The following is a 17,500-nucleotide window of genomic DNA, read 5'->3' as shown; positions in this document are numbered from 1 at the left end:
TACCTCCCTCCATCAGAAATTATAAACTGCTTTTTCTTTCTTCCCTTAGTACCTTCTTTCCTTCCCATTTTCCTCCTACCCTTCCCGTCTTCTTTTCTTCGTTTCTTTTGACTTTATGAAAAAAAAAAAAACTCATGAACTAACTCTACTAACAATATAGCTATTTTCTCCTTCACCTTTTTCCTTCCCTCCCTTCCTCCTCATTTCACGAAAACACCTCATGAACTCCTTTGAAAAGACCTCATGACGTGTTCTGTTCCCGTCATGCACTCAAACAAATCTTGCATGAGCTTTCCTTCCTTGCAATTTCAGGTGACTTGTATCCTTTCACGTTTTCCTCCGTCCATTTTCTCTATTTTCTGGTAACACTGTTTTATTTTATTATATCTTAATTATTTTTCTTATATTTCTTTCACTTATTTTTCTTTTATCCAGCTTGAACTGTGAATCTTTCCTTTATCTCTTCCTTTTCCTCTTTATCTCTCTCTTATCTCTTGCTTCCTCGATTTTCTTTTTTTTTTTCGAGTTGTAAACCTGATTTCTATTCTTTTTTTTTTTTTTTTTTATCCTCTTTCGTTCTTTCTCCCCCTCTGAGTACGTTACAAAATCTCGCTGTAGCTCTTCCTCTTCCTCTTCCTTGATCCTCCTCTTGTTTCTCCGAATCTTCCACTTCGTACTTCACATTTTAGAATTCTCGTCTTCTCTCCTCTCCTCCTTTTTTCCTTTCTTTTTCCTCCTTCTCCTCCTTCTCTTAACATAAAAAATCCTTTGCACCATTTTCCCTCTTCCCCCTCCTCCTCTCCTCTTTTCGTCCTGTTTCTTCATCTTCTCTTGCTCCTCCATTTATCTTTTCACTTTCTATCTCCATTTTCACTTGTCTTTCTTTCCCTCCTTCCTTCTTTTTTCTTTTCTTCTAGTTATTTATCTCTTTACTACCAACTTTTTTATTTTCTATTTTTGTATGTCCACTTCTTCTTATCTTTTTCCCAGCTATTGTAACTCTTCCTCCTCTCCCTCTTCTTCTTCTTCCTCCTCCTCCTCCTCCTCCTCCTCCTCCTCCTCCTCCTCCTCTTCTTCCTCCTCCTCCCGTTATATCCCTGCTGTTTCTTTTTCCTACTCCTAACCTCTTTTTTTTTCTCTACATTCTCTTTCTCCTCTTCTTCCCCAATTTCCTGGTATTGCTCCTTCTCCCCCTCCTACTCGTCCCCCTCCTCTTCTTTCCATGATATTCCCCTTATTTCATTATTTTCCTCCTTTTCTTCACTTATTTTTTTATATTTTCCTCTTTTGTTGCTCAGATTCCTGCTATAGGTCCTCCTCCTCCTGCTCCTCCTCTTCTTCCTCATTCTTCTATTCCTCTTCCTTCTCTTTTTCCTTATTTCTTTGTATTCCTCGTCTTTGTCCTCGTCCTCCTCCTCCTCCTCCTTCTCCTCCGTAATAATAAAAACACTTGGCGGTTTTCTCTTATCTAAGAAGCTAACAAAACAAAACAAAACAAAAATACACGAAAACAACGCAAACGGACAGACAGACAGACAAAATCGAACCAGAAAAGGCACCAGTCATGAATGAGAGAGAGAGAGAGAGAGAGAGAGAGAGAGAGAGAGAGAGAGAGAGAGAGAGAGATGTTCGGCCTCGCGTTCTCTCACTCTTTAATGTTCCAATATCCAGACCATTTTTTTCGTTCGCTCCCTGCCCGCCTTGATTCAATTTAACATCGGGAGACAGAAGGATTAAGCATTGGCCGCCCTGACACGTGGAGGGAGAGGGGGAGAGAGAGAGAGAGAGAGAGAGAGAGAGAGAGAGAGAGAGAGAGAGAGAGAGAGAGAGAGAGAGAGAGAGAGAGAGAGAGAGAGATGTATTCGGTTACATATCCATTTACGTATCTGTGACATGAAGAGGGATTGTTATTTTTGTTTTGCTATTATTTATTTATTTACTTTTTTTTTTTTTATCTGGGGCGCGACGCGGAAGGGATATTGCTAAGGAGAATATTATTACGCCTGGTGGTGCTCGGGAATCTGTTGTTAATACTGAGTTGTTATGAATACTTAGTTGTGTCTCTGTGAATGGGAGTTATGTTAGTATTACTTGTGGAATTATTTTATCATGCTGTATTTACTTTTTTTTTTTTTACAATCATGAGGCGGAATTAGATTTGGAGATGAGAAAAAATAATTGCTGTTATTAATATTTTCCACTTCTAGTTAAGTCTCGATGAATGGAAGGTATGTACGTGTATGTTGGCTTTACTTATGGGAGTTTTCTGATCATAGTGTCTCTTTTTACAATCACGAGGCGGGATTAAATTTGGAGATGGGAAAAAAATGACGATTAATATTTCCAGTTTCCAGTTACATCTCGATGAACGCAAGGTATGTTGGTATTTCTAATGGGAATTTACATTGCAGTGTCTCATTTTACAGCCACGAGGAGGAAATAAGTTAGAAAAAAAAATCTAGTGGAATGAATTGCTACCATTATTATTTTCTACTTACAGTTACGTGTAAATTAATTATATTTTCTTAGTCTGAACTTTGAGGATAAAAAAAAAACAATTATAAACGAGAAATTACTAGTATCTCATTATCCATCAGTTACTTTATACACGAAGACAAATAAATACATTCCTTTCAACCACACAATCCTCATTCTCGTACCTTCACGTATGCAGGAAGATCAAACACTACATTCTTTCTTTCCATGTAAAATTTGCATTCTTCTCTTTGTGTCTACGCGAAAATCATGTTCCGTATTTTCTTCCTCAGAGATTCCTGCCTTTCTTTCAAGTGTTCTGTCTGACTGGCGGCGGTTGGCGGAGGTTGGCGGGAACTGGCGGGGGGTTAGGTGGGAGGAATCAAGGCACCAGATCATTGCATTCTTATCTTATTGTCTACGAGGGAATCATGTACTCTCTTCCCTTCCTCTGAGATTCTATGCCTTTCTTTCAAGTTTTCTGTCTGACTGGCGGTGGCTGGCAGGGGTGGAGGGGACTGGGGCGGGAGGAATCAAGGCACCAGATCAGAAGGAGCTTCACAAGTCACTGAGGTGAAGTCAAGTCAGGCTGCGGCGGGATATTTGCATAATTCTTTTCCGATGATTGTATTATTAGGAGGCTTCTCTCCCTCCCTGCCTGCCTACCTGCCTGCCTGCCTGCCTGCCTGGCTGCCTTCCTCTCTTCCTCTGTGTTTCTTGCTTCCTTCTTCTACTTCTGCTTTTCTGCTTCCCTGCTTCTCTGCTTCTGCTGTGCCTCAGGGGTTGCTGTTTCCTTTCCTCCTCTTTTTTTAAATTTTCTACTCATCTTTCTGTTGCTTCTTTATCTTCTTTCCCGTATTCTTTCTTTTTATCTTGTTGTGTTCTTGCTTTTTGTTATATCCGCCCCATTTTTCTTATGCTTTATCTTTTCTTTCTTCTTTTTTTCTTCTTCTTCTTCTTCTTCTTCTTCCTCCTCCTCCTCCTCCTCCTCCTCCTTCTCCCTCTTCCCTCCTCCTTCTCTCTCCTCCTCCTCTTCCTCCTATTCTTCCTCTTCCTCCTCCTGTTGGGTGTGTATTGCGGTTCATCTTGCTGCGTAGTGATCTTGCTGTGGCCATTGTGTCAAGATTTCTTTATATCTTTTTTTTTTTGTCTGCGTGCCACTCTTTTCATTCTCTCTCTCTCTCTCTCTCTCTCTCTCTCTCTCTCTCTCTCTCTCTCTCTCTCTCTCTCTCTCTCTCTCTCTCTCTCGCTCTCTCTCTCTCTCTCTTTGCTATTACGATTCTTGCTTTTATGTTGTTTCAATTTTTTCCCCTCTCTTTCTCTCTCTCTTACTTTTCTGGTCTAAGTATTATTGTCATCCGTGCCCTGTGTGTGTGTGTGTGTGTGTGTGTGTGTGTGTGTGTGTGTGTGTGTGTGTGTGTGTGTAAAGTACTTATCTATGCATGTACGTACAAATATTCCGCAATAATAATAATAATTTCGTTGCCCTTCCTCTCTCTCTCCCTCTCCCCTTCCTTTCTTTACGCTTCCCACCCTATTCCTCCTCCCCTCCCCTTTCACTCCCCACTCCATTATTACTATTATCTCCTTGCTCGGGATGTGTTTCCTTCTGTTATCACGCCCCGATGTGCCTCTGCTTGCCGATAATGTGCCCATGCGCAGGGAGAAAAAGTGAGCATCGCCCCTTCCTGGCAGCCGATATTAGCGGGAGCACGAGAGAGGGGCGGTGAGGGCAGAGGGGGAGGCACGCTCAAATCGGCTCTTCTCCCACCCAATGCTAGCGAGGGTATTGCCGCCTGCCTTCCACTAGTGCCGTGTTGTGTCGTGTTGTGTTGTGTTGTGTTGGGTTGGGTTGGGTTGGGTTGGGTTGGGATGGGAGGGGTTGAGTTGTGTTGGTGCAAACGCATACAGCTCGTGGGTAACTTGGCTGTTCTTGCGCACACACACACACACACACACACACACACACACACACACACACACACACACACACAGGTAGACAAACATACAAGCATACACACATCTGAGCCCAAACTCGTAAGCAGACAGGTGTGTGTGTGTGTGTGTGTGTGTGTGTGTGTGTGTGTGTGTGTGTGTGTTGTTATTGTGTAGCTAAAGATATTATTGTGAGTGGAATGTGTGTTTATATTTCCTCCTCTTCCTCCTGCTCATTCTCCGCTTCTTCCTCCTCTTCCTCCTCCTTCTCCTCTCCCTTCTGCTCCTTCCGAAGCTGTTTGCGTTCACTGGAATAATTTGTCTGTTTGTCCGTCTATCACGTCCCACGATCCTCTTCTCTCTCTCTCTCTCTCTCTCTCTCTCTCTCTCTCTCTCTCTCTCTCTCTCTCTCTCTCTCTCTCTCTCTCTCCCTCTCCCTCTCTCATGCAGGTAAAGAGAGGGCCTTCCACCTCTCATCTCATCCTCATCACTGTCATTTCATTCCCTCCATCCCCAGACCTTCCTTTTAACGTTTATTAAGCCATCTTTTTGCCTCAATCCCTCCCCAACACACACACACACACACACACACACACACACACACACACACACACACACACACACACACACACAATCAAACAAGCTCTTCAGCTCTTTGTTCCTGTCTTGGTCTCGGCTGTAAACGGCGCATGAGCGGAGTAACGCCTGTTTGTCGGGAAAATAAACACTTAAGTTGTACCGCAAACGAAGACGAGGGCGAGAGAGAGAGAGAGAGAGAGAGAGAGAGAGAGAGAGAGAGAGAGAGAGAGAGAGAGAGAGAGAGAGAGAGTGTACACGGGACCACAGAATTACATGGGATGGTCGCATAAAACTTAATGGTACTTGTTCGCCAACTCATCATCGCCTCTATTCCCTCGCGTCCCAAGAGTCAAAGTGATGTGCTTAGGAGTCGCGATGGTTACGTTCCCGGTGACTAAGCCAAGTATTCGGTGCCCCCTTTGCCCGCCGCCACCACCACCACCACCACCCTCATCACCACTATTATACCGCCACCACCACCATCGCCACCGCCGCCGCCGCCGCCGCTCCCGTCGTCGCCTCCACCACAAACAACATCACCTGCCTCCCAAACTTTCCTCATCCCGACTCCCTCTCGCACTTCCCGCCAATCACAAGCCTTGATTATGTTCCGCACCCACATCACCACTGTTTCTCAGACACGGGAGGAGGAGCAGGAGGAGCAAGAGAAGGAGGAGGAGGAGGAGGAGGAGGAGGAGGAGGAGGATAAGTAAGAGACGGAGGAGTAAGAGGAGTATGACAAAGGAAATGATAAAGAGAATGAAGAGTAAAGAACAGAGGAGGAGGAGGAGGAGGAGGAGGAGGAGGAGGAGGAGGAGGGAGAGGAAGAGGAGGAGAAAGAGTAGGAGGAGGAGGCGAATGAAAATTAGAGAACGGCAGTAACAGGTTGCAAGAAGTTTGTTTGCTTATAACGAGTTACCTGCTTTAGTAGATGCATCCGTGTTAAAGGGATGAAGGCGTAGGAGGAGGTTTACAGTCACCTGGTACTGGGGCGGATGGTACTCAGGTTATACAGGCCTCAGGTCAGATGATCCTCAAGACAGATCGGCCTGAGTGCAAATTGGCCTCAGGACGTTTGGTGCTTGATACACTTGCTGCCCAAACCACTAAACCACTTGGTGCCTAAAATGTCTCTAAACTCAGACGTCTGGACTACAGGTTTCGTGAATCAAGCATGTGGATCCACACACTATTTACTCAACCATATCCACCTATCCACTCAACCATTCAATCATATCCACCCACTCGCATCCAACCATTCACAGCCTTAACTCCATCCATCCATCCAACGACTCACACTCACCCATTCACCCACCTCCATTAGCCCACCCATCTAGCCACCCACTCAACCACATCTACTCATCCACCCACCACACACTACCTACAGGCCTACCCGCCCACCCATCCACCCGTCTCCTACCCACTAACCTACCCACCCACACTCACCCATTCATTATCCCAGCCACACTCACCAAACATCCACCTACCAGCACATCCACCCTACCATCCACTGTACACTGACCTACCCATCCACAATCACAACCACCCACTAATTCATCCACCGATCCATCCATTGTCGAGTGACTCTCCACCAACCTACTAACTCATACATACTCATCCACCTAACCACTTATCCATCCATCCACCCACCATCTACTCACGTACACCAAACCCACCATCCAGACCTTATCCATCCACACACACACACACACACACACACACACACACACACACACACAGACACTCACACCCACTCACTTACACACACACACACACACACACACACACACTCTCTCTCTCTCTCTCTCTCTCTCTCTCTCTCTCTCTCTCTCTCTCTCTCTCTCTCTCTCTCATAAAAGCTATAACATACATATTGTAACGAGAAGACTACAGCCTAATTAGAGAAGTGGTAGTTGGTTACCTGATGTGTGTGTTGTCATTGGCTTGACATTAACGGAGAGGAAAGTGTGAGAACCAGGATTCATATTCATATTTATATTCATATTACGATATATGTACAGGCGAATTTGTACTATTCTGTGTAATAGCACTAGCATTACTATAATTGTAAACTTTCATTTGAAATAAAAAAAATCGATATTTGATAGCATGTCAACTGTTCCCGCAAACACTGAGGACGGAAGTAGCGCAAGTCCCTGTAGGTCGGTGACGATGGGCGGTGACCGGGCTTATAACTGGTGGTGGTCGGGATTGCAGCGCCGCACCTCCACTCCTTTGAAAAGTCTCCAGTTGAAGTGACTCGGGCTTTTAAGAGTGTTTTTACAGTTGTAATGACGGATTAACAAGACTTCTACATTATGAATAAGAAAAAACAGTCTTGAGAACCCGGCTAATCGTGTCTGTGGCCTTGGAAAATAGTCATGGTGAGAGAGTAAAGCGTTTCCGACAAGTCATACATACTGGCACTGATGTTTCCACAGTCCTACAACGACTTCCTGAACTAAACGCCACAAAGCAGAACCACAGAGACACGACTACCTATTCAAGGTGAGTACAGCCTGAGTCAACCTTACCGACTGTAGCCATTGGCTGAGGTGATGGCAGGTCGTCACTACCTATTTACCAACCATTATCTGCTTCATCTCTCACTATTATATAAGCCAATCAAACAAATCCTGTTACAAAATTGAGGCACAATACGAAGTTTTCATATCTGCTGTTCGGATATATCCGCCATTGCCTGGTCTAAGTATGATAAAGATTTAAATAAGGCAAATGGCTGTCGCCTCCTCCACTGACCTGTCAACATCAAGGCTGCCATCTTGGATATGCCTGTCCCAGCCTGTTCCAATATTATTATCTATTATTATTTATTTATTTATTTTTTTCTTGAATTCATGTTTCGATTCATAATTAAGTTTTTATGATTTCTGAAAATATTTCATTACTTTTTAAGTGTTTTCCGTATGTCAGTTGAGTGAAACATGATGATTCTGGCGTTATTTATGTGTAAAATAAGGATGCTTTTCCTGCCGTTTTTTGAGAATCGTTCAACTATTTTTTTTTATTTCAACTTGTAATTAAATTCTTATTGCTTCTAAAAATTGTTCATGATTTTTAATGTATCTTACACTCCTGCTAAATCAAATCTATGGACTGTAAAATTGTTTTCAATCGTCTCAATGTTCCAATGATTTTTTTTTCCTTTTCTTTTCTGAAGAATTGTTTATTTCTGTTTCTAACTAACTAAGTTCTTTGAAAAATTAGTTCATATTTTTTTAAAGTGTTGTTCATTCTTGTTAAGTCAAAATGGATAAATATTTCAATGGTTTCAATGGGGGTGAGGGTTCCAAGATTATTTCAGATAGTTTTCCTTATATATCTTTAATAATACTGAGGCTTGAAATGTTTTGATATTTACGATATTAATTAAATTATATGGCAAGTCAGAATATGTAAAGCATTCTAGTCTAGCTGCATTTTTTCGAGTGGTCATTTTCAAAATGAAATATCTTAAGCACGTGTTAACGGCCAGTGACGTCATCAGTTGTGAGTGACGTCATCAGAGCGGCACTTTCCTCCCTTCCAGTTTCTCTTCGTCAAAATTTACCCTGACTTCCAGTGTTTTCTCCAGGTATTTTTAGGTGTTTCCAGACATGGTGTGTGTGTGTGTGTGTGTGTGTGTGTGTGTGTGTGTGTGTGTGTTTGTGTTTGTGTGTGTGTGTGTGATTCACATGCGGTCGTCTGCTGGTCACCCAGCCAGCCGTTCCCCTACGGAAAGAGCTCAGAGCTCACAGAGACCGATCTTTGGGTAGGACTGAGACCACTTACACACCACACACCGGGGCAGCGAGGTCACAACCCCTTGGGTTACATCTCGTATCTACTTGCTGCTAGGTGAACAGGGGCTACACATTAAGAGGCTTGCCCATTTGTCTCGCCGCGCCCGGGATTCGAACCTTCTTGGTTGAGAGCCGAGCGTGCTAACCACTGCACTACGCGATGTGTGTGTGTACCTGCGAGGCCATGGGGTCACAAGTGTGTGTGTGTGTGTGTGTGTGTGTGTGTGTGTGTGTGTGTGTGTGTGTGTGTGTGTGTGTGTGTGTGTGAGGCTTAGCTAACTATGGAATAGCTGTTATGCGGTACCGTCTAATTGTAGTTCTGTGAGTGAGTGAGTGTGTCTATACTGTATAATGTAAATAGCAATTACCATTAGTAGTACTAGTAATCAGCACGACTCACAGTTATGTCTTGCAAGCTAGAATAAGTGAAGTCAGGCATCGCCTGGCGTAGGTGATGACATGGGAGGCAGGGTTTGAGCACTCCGTGGCACTGAGAGAGAGGGAGAGAGGGGGGAAGGGAGTGAGAGAGAGAGAGAGAGAGAGAGAGAGAGAGAGAGAGAGAGAGAGAGAGAGAGAGAGAGAGAGAGAGAGAGAGAGAGAGAGAGAGAGAGAGAGAGAGAGAGAGAGAAAACGGACAGCGTACATACAGACACGTATTAATGTACTCTATGGTTGTGTATGTTATTATTATTATTATTATTATTATTATTATTATTATTATTATTATTATTATTATTATTATTATTACTATTATTGTTATTATTATTATTACTATTACTAAATCAAAAAAAATAAATAACAATAATATAAAAACACTAATATTATTATTTTCATTAACAAGTCATAATAATAATAATAATAATAATAATAATAATAATAATAATAATAATAATAATAATAATAATAATAATGATAATAATAATAATAATAATAATAATAATAATAATAATAATAATACTAACAATAATATAATAATAATAATAATAATAATAATGATAATAATAATAATAATAATAATAATAATAATAATAATAATAATAATAATAACAAAAAACACTGAGTACAGTAATATGTGTCTGTATGTACGCTGTCCGTGTGTCTGTCTGCATGCACTGCTGGAAGGATTCTTGCGGGATGCTCCTCAGCTCCGTCGTCACGGCCTTTTTGATGTCGTCCGCATCATCAAAACGGGTCCCCTTCATGACCTCCTTGAGCTTGGGGAAGAGGAAGAAGTCGCACGGAGCGAGGTCAGGTGAGTAGGGCGGTTGCTCCAGCACGGCGATGTTCTTCTTGGCCAAGAACTCTCTGATGCTCAGGGCATTGTGAGCAGGCGCATTGTCGTGGTGAAGCAGCCACGAGTTGCCCTGCCACAACTCCCGCCTCTTCTCGCGCACTGCACGAAGCAGACGCCGCAGTACTTCTTTGTACACATGTTGGTTGACTGTCTGGCCCTGTGGCAAGAACTCGCAGTGGACGATGCCCCTCACATCGAAGAAAGCGATCAACATGACCTTGAAGCTGGACCTGGACTGCCTTGCTTTCTTCGGCCGTGGCGACGCCGGACTCTTCCATTGAAGGCTCTGGCGTTTGGTCTCCGGGTCGTACTCAAATACCCAGGACTCATCGCCGGTGATGACTCTCCTGAGCAAGTCTGGTTCAGTTTCCAGACGCTCGAGGATGTCCTGACACACCTGCATGCGTCGTCCCTTCTGGTCATCGTTCAGGAGTCTCGGCACCATCTTCGCACAGACTTTCCGCATGCCCAGATCTTCAGTGATAATCTTCCACACGCTGTTGTGGTTCATGCCAAGCTCATCTGCGATCTTTCGAACAGTCAACCGACGATCGTCACGCACCATCTGCTTGACACGCTCAACATTGGCCTCATTCCTGCTCGTTGAGGGTCTTCCACTCCTGGGGTCATCTTCCACGTCCTCCCGGCCCTCTTTGAACCTCTTGCACCACTCAAAAACACGTGAGCGTGACATTGTCTCATCCCCGTACACTTTTTGCAGCATACCCAGTGCTTCTGACGGCGTTTTCCCCAACTGCACCAAAAACTTCAAGTTTGTTCGCTGTTCAGCGCTCATTGTTAAACGACCTGCAACAGAGGACATGATTTTAAAAGCACGTAAGAAAAAGATTAGTGACTGTAGAGGGTTGGGAGCGCAGTTGTATACTCCAGAAGGATTACTTTGAAGGGGAAATATGGTGGTTTGTGGCTTGGGTTTGAAATTCATCTTTTAGGACACCAGTCCTGGAACTTTAATACAGTGCAGTATATGCACACAACATGTATATAAATGTACAAAGTATTTATATTGTACTATTAATTACTTCTGTGCATGTGTGTGTGTGTGTGTGTGTGTGTGTGTGTGTGTGTGTGTGTGTGTGTGTGTGTGTGTGTGTGTGTGTGTATTTTATTTAATTAACTTTTTAGTAAGCACAGGTAACCCTAATTATCTTTCCACTAGGCACAGGTAGGCTGAGGTCGGTGTTACGCTGGGAGGCGAAACCGTGCGGCGCGACCCCTGGGTTGGGCAGCACGGCGGTGCCGCCTCAACAATATCTTGTCACACTGCTCGGCGTGGGCATAGCAGGTTAAGTGTGGCGTGGCGGGACCGTCCAGTGTGACCACGTGCACAGAACTGTATGTGCTGTGCCCCCACTGGCGTGGGAAGCGGCCGCGCCGTAGGGCGGTCCTGCTGCGGCATGATGCTGTGTTAGGCGGCACCGCCGGCGCGGCTAGTATGGCAACGCTCGTTTATTTGTGTCTTATCGCAATCGCGGCACAATCGCGGCGCGGTTTCACCGCCCAGTATGGCACCGTCCTTAATTAACCTGTCCAGTTTCACAATGACATAACTTGACCTAACCTAAGCCAATACATTACAGGTGCGCGTTCTGTCACAAGCGGTTTAGCCACGCCCACCGCCTCCACTCCCTTGAAGGCTTCTTACAAGCCCATGTCCCTGACGCCTGATCCTCCCCACCACTGACGGCGACATCGACCACCACCACCATTACCACCACCACACCTATCATAGTCCACTAAGGAAAAGTACAGTCACCGAGAAAAATCTCTCTCTCTCTCTCTCTCTCTCTCTCTCTCTCTCTCTCTCTCTCTCTCTCTCTCTCTCTCTCTCTCTCTCTCTCTCTCTCTCTCTCTCTCTCTCTCTCTCTCTCTCTCTCTCTCTCTCTCTCTCTCTCTCTCTCTCTCTCTCATAAATCTGAAGATACAATCCTCATTTTGTATAGCTTCCTGGTCAGTCCCTTTTTGGAATATTGCGTTCAAGCATGGTGCCCCAACTTGTATTACTAGAAAGACATATATAAATAAGAACAAGTTCAGCTTGTGTTCAGAATGTGATACCAAATCAAACTAAGAATGACTTGAAGAATTCAATCTATTGCCATTAACACAAAGAAGACAAAGAGGCGACTTCATACAAGTGTTTAAAATCATCATTGATAACATGGATTGCAGTAAGTATTTCATGATAGACTAATCAAATTCCACGTGAGGAAAAAGTTGCAAAATTGTTGGGAAATCTTTCAATTCTTATTAGTTAAAAAACTTTTTTCCATGGTATCGTCAATCTATGGGATGGGCTTTCTTGAGACATGATAGACTGCAACACCGTACATACTTAAGGGCCGTCTTGATAAATTTTTTGCCTTAGATCCATGGTTAGTAGTAATAGTAGTGGCAGAGGGAGCAGGATGAATAGGAAGAAGAATGGTGGTGGAGGTGGTGGTGGTTGTGGTGACGGTAGTGGCGGCGGTAGTGATGGTGGTGATATTGGTGGTGGTGGCAGTGGTGGCAGTGGTGGTGGTGGCGGTAGTGGTGGTTGTGGTGGTGGTGGTGGCAGTAGTGGTGGTTGTGGTGGTGATGGTATACAAACTCGTTGATGTGACAGATGAAATAGAAATAAAAAAAGAATGCCGTGAAAATAGATTGAAACCAAAAGGGAGGAAAACAACAGTGACTAACACACACACACACACACACACACACACACACACACACACACACACACACACACACACACACACACACACAATAAATACAAATAAAACAAACAGAAAGAAACCTCAATAGCATAAAGCAACAAAAAAATCACAACATAACCCACATAAAACAAAAACAAAACAGAAAAAAACAAACACACACAGACAACAAACACAACTCAAATCTAAACGAACATAAAAGCACATTGAATTCTTTATAAAAAAAAAACACAAAAAAACACAAGTTAACAAGATAGCAGAATAATAGGAAGAACAGGTAGATATAGACAAGTAGCAAGGTATTATGTATTAGAGAAAGGAAAAGGTGTATAAGAACGGTACGAAAGATAGCTATGGCACAAGTGAGACAATGTAAGGTACAACAAATAAGTAGGGTAAAACAAGGTAGGGTAGTTACGGTAAATAGTGTACAAGAGACAGGAAGGCAAGTCATGGATAAGGTACAGCAGATGCAAAGAGACTGGAGGAGGAGGAGGAGGAGGAGGAGGAGGTGGAAGCTGGACATATATAGTAAGGTGCAAACCGTATATATAGCTCAGGTAAGACGATGCAAGTTAGGTACGGTAAAACAGGGTACGAGAGACAGGTAGGTGAGGTAAGGTAAGGTAAGGTAGAGGAGGAAGCGGAGGCAGCCGAGGCAGGCGCTGGGTGAGGGGGAGTGGAGAGGAAAGCGCAGGTGGAGGGAATGGAAGTGATATGGAGGCAAGCAAATTTACTCAGCTACTGACCCGCCGCTTGGCAATCTCCCCGCCTCGTCCCCCGATTGTTATTACTTTCGGTATTGTACTGACGACGCGAAATCAATTGCCAATCAACGTTCTGCGCTGGAGAGAGAGCGAGAAGAGAGAGAGAGAGAGAGAGAGGAGAGAGAGAGAGAGAGAAGAGAGAGAGAGAGAGAGAGAGAGAGAGAGAGAGAGAGAGAGAGAGAGGAAAAAAATACTTTCAAACGACGTCCCTGCACCAACTTTTCCTCCGTGCTCGCTTCCCTCCTCCCTCCTCCTCCACCTCCTCCATCTCCTCCTCCCTCCCCGTCCTCCCTTTTCCCTATCCATTGACTGTCCAAAAATACCACGTCGTCTATTTTTTCGCGGCGAGTGTCTGGCTGGCGGTCGTTTGGATGTATAGAGTAAGTGGATGGCAGTTGGGGACTCGATATACATGCATGAGGCTTGTGGAGGAGAGTGGAAGCATTGTGGCGGACCAGAGGAGGTGGGGAAGGAGGTAAAAAAAGAACTACAAGAAGAAAAAAAAGGAAAGGAAGTTGCGAAGAGAGAAGAGAAGGCAGGGAGGGAAAAAATAGTAGAAAATATATACTGCCTGTCTCTCTCTCTCTCTCTCTCTCTCTCTCTCTCTCTCTCTCTCTCTCTCTCTCTCTCTCTCTCTCTCTCTCTCTCTCTCTCTCTCTCTCTCTCTCTCAGACGTTTACTGGTTTTATGTCTTGCAATTTTTTTCCTGCTTTTCTTCCTCCCTTCTTGTGTCTTCCTCTCTCTCTCCCTCTCTCCCTCCCTTCCTTCCTCCTTCTCTCCCTCCCTTCCTCGAGCCGGGCAGCGCCACGCACCACAATTAATAATGTTTACGTTATCCTTCAATCATGGTTGTTTTCATTCTGTTGACTCCCGGAGGACTCGTGTTCCGGGGCGGAGAGTAATTCATGTGTGTGTGTGTGTGTGTGTGTGTGTGTGTGTGTGTGTGTGTGTGTGTGTGTATTCATATTTTATCCTTCCTGCAGCTCTTTTATTCCTGGTGAAGAGGAGGAGGAGGAAGAGGAGGAGGAAGAAGAGGGATGAGGAGAAATGACAAGAGGAGGAGGACTGACAAGAGGAACATTGGGAGGAGGAGGAGGAGGAGAAGGAAAACCACGGACGATGAAGCGCACTGAGGAGGTAAGAGGGAAAAAAGTCTTTACGAAAAGGACCCTCTGGCTTCCTGTCATTGTCCGCTGGGTTGTGTTTACGTGGCTGCGTCTGTGTCTCCGGCCTCCCCCACCTCCCCCTTCTCCCACTCTCTCTGTGTTTCTGTCTAGTTATATTATACTGTTTTAACGTCTTTTAGTGTACTACAAACGCATCCATAATTAGACTATTTTCCATTGAGTTACTCTGTTAATGGCTCTTTAATAGTTTCCATTTGTAAAACTATGAAATTTGTGGTCAAACAGCATCTATCTATCTATCTCTCTATCTATCCCTGTCTTTGTCCCTCCCTCCCTCTCTCTCGCTCGCTAAGTCCGCGCACGAGCGAATTTTACCTCCAGTGTACCGAGGAGACAAATAATTGGATGAAAAACTTACTTGAACGTGCTCTGGCCAGGTGCTCGAGTGGACTGTGTTGTGAGGCGAGGGAGGGAAGGGCTTCTGCTTTCCTCCTGCTGTGCGTGGTGGTGCTGGGTGGCCTGGAGAAGTGGTGGTTGGGGTTGGTAGGGGAGTTTCTGTTGGTGTGGTGGTGGTGGTGGTGGTGGTGGCGATGGTGGTGGGTGGGAGGTGTTTGAGGCACAGGATTGAGAGATTGGTCTTCCCGCGTCTCTCTCCCGCCGCCTCGCCACTCTGCAACACAAACAGGGAACATCAACACACCCTCCTTCACAAACACAAACACACACACACACACACACACACACACACACACACACACACACACACCACACACACATGCACTTCTCAAAGCAGCGCACATGAACAATATTAAAAGTTGTCCCCAAAACACACATACACACACACACACACACACACACACACACACGATCTCACGTTCCGCTTTTATTATTTATTATTTCATTACGTACCTTTCCTCACATCTTTCTTTATATTTTAGTCAGGTTATAAGTCCAATGAATGAAGATAAAAGAGTCATTGTTTATGTTGTCTTTGTTCTTTTTCGCATACGCTCAATCTATCTTTCCTTTTCATACTTTTGTTTTAGTTGTGTTTCTAAACGTTTGTGTTGTGTGTGTGTGTGTGTGTGTGTGTGTGTGTGTGTGTGTGTGTGTGTGTGTGTGTGTGTGTGTGTGTGTGTGTGTGTGTGTGTGTCATTAACATTGTATAATTTTTTTCAAGTGCATTTTACCCCCTTCTCTCTCTCTCTCTCTCTCTCTCTCTCTCTCTCTCCTCTCCTCTCTCTCTCTCTCTCTCTCTCTCTCTCTCTCCCCCCTCCTTCTCTCTCTCTCCTCTCTCTCTCTCTCTCTCTCTCTCTCTCTCCTTCTCTCTCTCTCTCTCTCTCCTCTCTCTCTTTTCTCTCTCCCCCTCCTCTCTCTCTCTCTCTCTCTCTCTCTCTCTCTCTCTCTCTCTCTCTCTCTCTCTCTCTTCTCCTCTCTCTCTCTCTCTCCCTCCTCTCTCTCTCTCTCTCTCTCTCTTCACATGTTCTCGTCTTCTTCTTCTTCCTCCTCCTCCTCCTCCTCCCCCCCCTCCTCCTCCTCCTCCTGACCCGCGTTTCCTTGATGTGTTTCCTGTGTTGTTGCTTTAAAGGAAAATCCATTGACGAACACGTGAGCTTTTCCTTAATAACAATATACACCACCAACACTCACGCACAGAACACTCCATTGTATTGCAACTGCAAACACAAACTGACATGAAATTATTTACGACGACTCACCGGCGCTAAAATGTCAAACCACTCCCCACCACTTAATTCCTTGCAGTAAACATAGGCCTTATTTCATCTCCTTAGGCCGACTTATCTTTCAGCAAAACACACGCAACACCAACACCATAATATTTTCTCGGTAAGGAGAAGGAAATTATATTATTCAGCTGATGAGGGAATGTGTGTTTACAGTATATAAACATTACTTTATGGGGATGCGGAAGGTAAACTGTGACACTTAGTCGTAACTGTGACTCTTAGTCGTTACGTTTGAAGGAGATTGCGTTAATTTTCACATCCTTAGAAGTTATCGCCACAATATTCTCCTGGTGAGGAAAGGGAAATTATATTATTGAGTTGACAAGGAAAGGGGAATCTATAGTAACTTTTGTTCATTCCAGAGTGATTCAGAAGTAGTCTGACATACTTAATATTGATTCATGGAGTTTTAGTCGTTTTTAAAGAGACTGCCTTGATTTTCACATCCTCCCCTTAAATGTTACTTAAAGCTTTTGCAGTTTAAGATGATAATTTCACAGGTTTTTTCTCAATTACAGATCATCCTGAGGCATGTCTTTTTATTCTTCAGCCATGTTTTCACATCATACCGGACATAAATTGGAAACTATTTTTAATCTCATTTATTTCTTGTAGGAACTTGTAAAGACATTTGCACATTGCCTTTTAATGGAGCGAAATATTACTTATTGCAGTATAACGACTGATTAAACGAGGTTCTCTGGTTCACACTAACACTGAAGCTTTAGTTAATTCACGCATCCTGACTTAAAAACGACCCATCCAGTTATCCCTAAATATTCTCGGTAAGATAAAATCAAGGGAAGTTTTCTTTACTAACTCAGCATAGACGCCTAACATTAACTCTGTAGATATTCACACTGACCTCAGAGCAACACGTCTTTTCCTTCACAACTCTGTGCCTCTACACACCCTCGCTAGGACCAAGGAGACTTGATACTGTTTATTTTATCTTCTGATATTAAAACTAATTCTGCATTGACTCATTTCGTGCTTCTAATATTAACTCTGTAGATTATCACACTGATCTCAGAGCAACACATCTTTTCCTTTAC

At 44.0% G+C, this 17,500-nt stretch overlaps 1 protein-coding gene across 1 annotated transcript in view; it reads right to left on the bottom strand.

The window, feature by feature from the left end:
- Positions 1–15,357, bottom strand: part of LOC135108071 (cell adhesion molecule Dscam2-like) — a 37,083-nt gene extending 21,726 nt beyond the window's left edge. The window contains exon 1 of the mRNA XM_064018684.1: positions 15,116–15,357. The gene's annotated coding sequence lies outside the window, so the exon portion shown is untranslated. The remainder of the gene's footprint in view (positions 1–15,115) is intronic.
- Positions 15,358–17,500: the final 2,143 nt, after the last annotated feature.

This window comes from Scylla paramamosain, chromosome 16, assembly GCF_035594125.1.
Source record: "Scylla paramamosain isolate STU-SP2022 chromosome 16, ASM3559412v1, whole genome shotgun sequence".
Taxonomy (NCBI): domain Eukaryota; kingdom Metazoa; phylum Arthropoda; class Malacostraca; order Decapoda; family Portunidae; genus Scylla; species Scylla paramamosain.
This window is presented reverse-complemented; position numbering and strand designations above follow the sequence as displayed.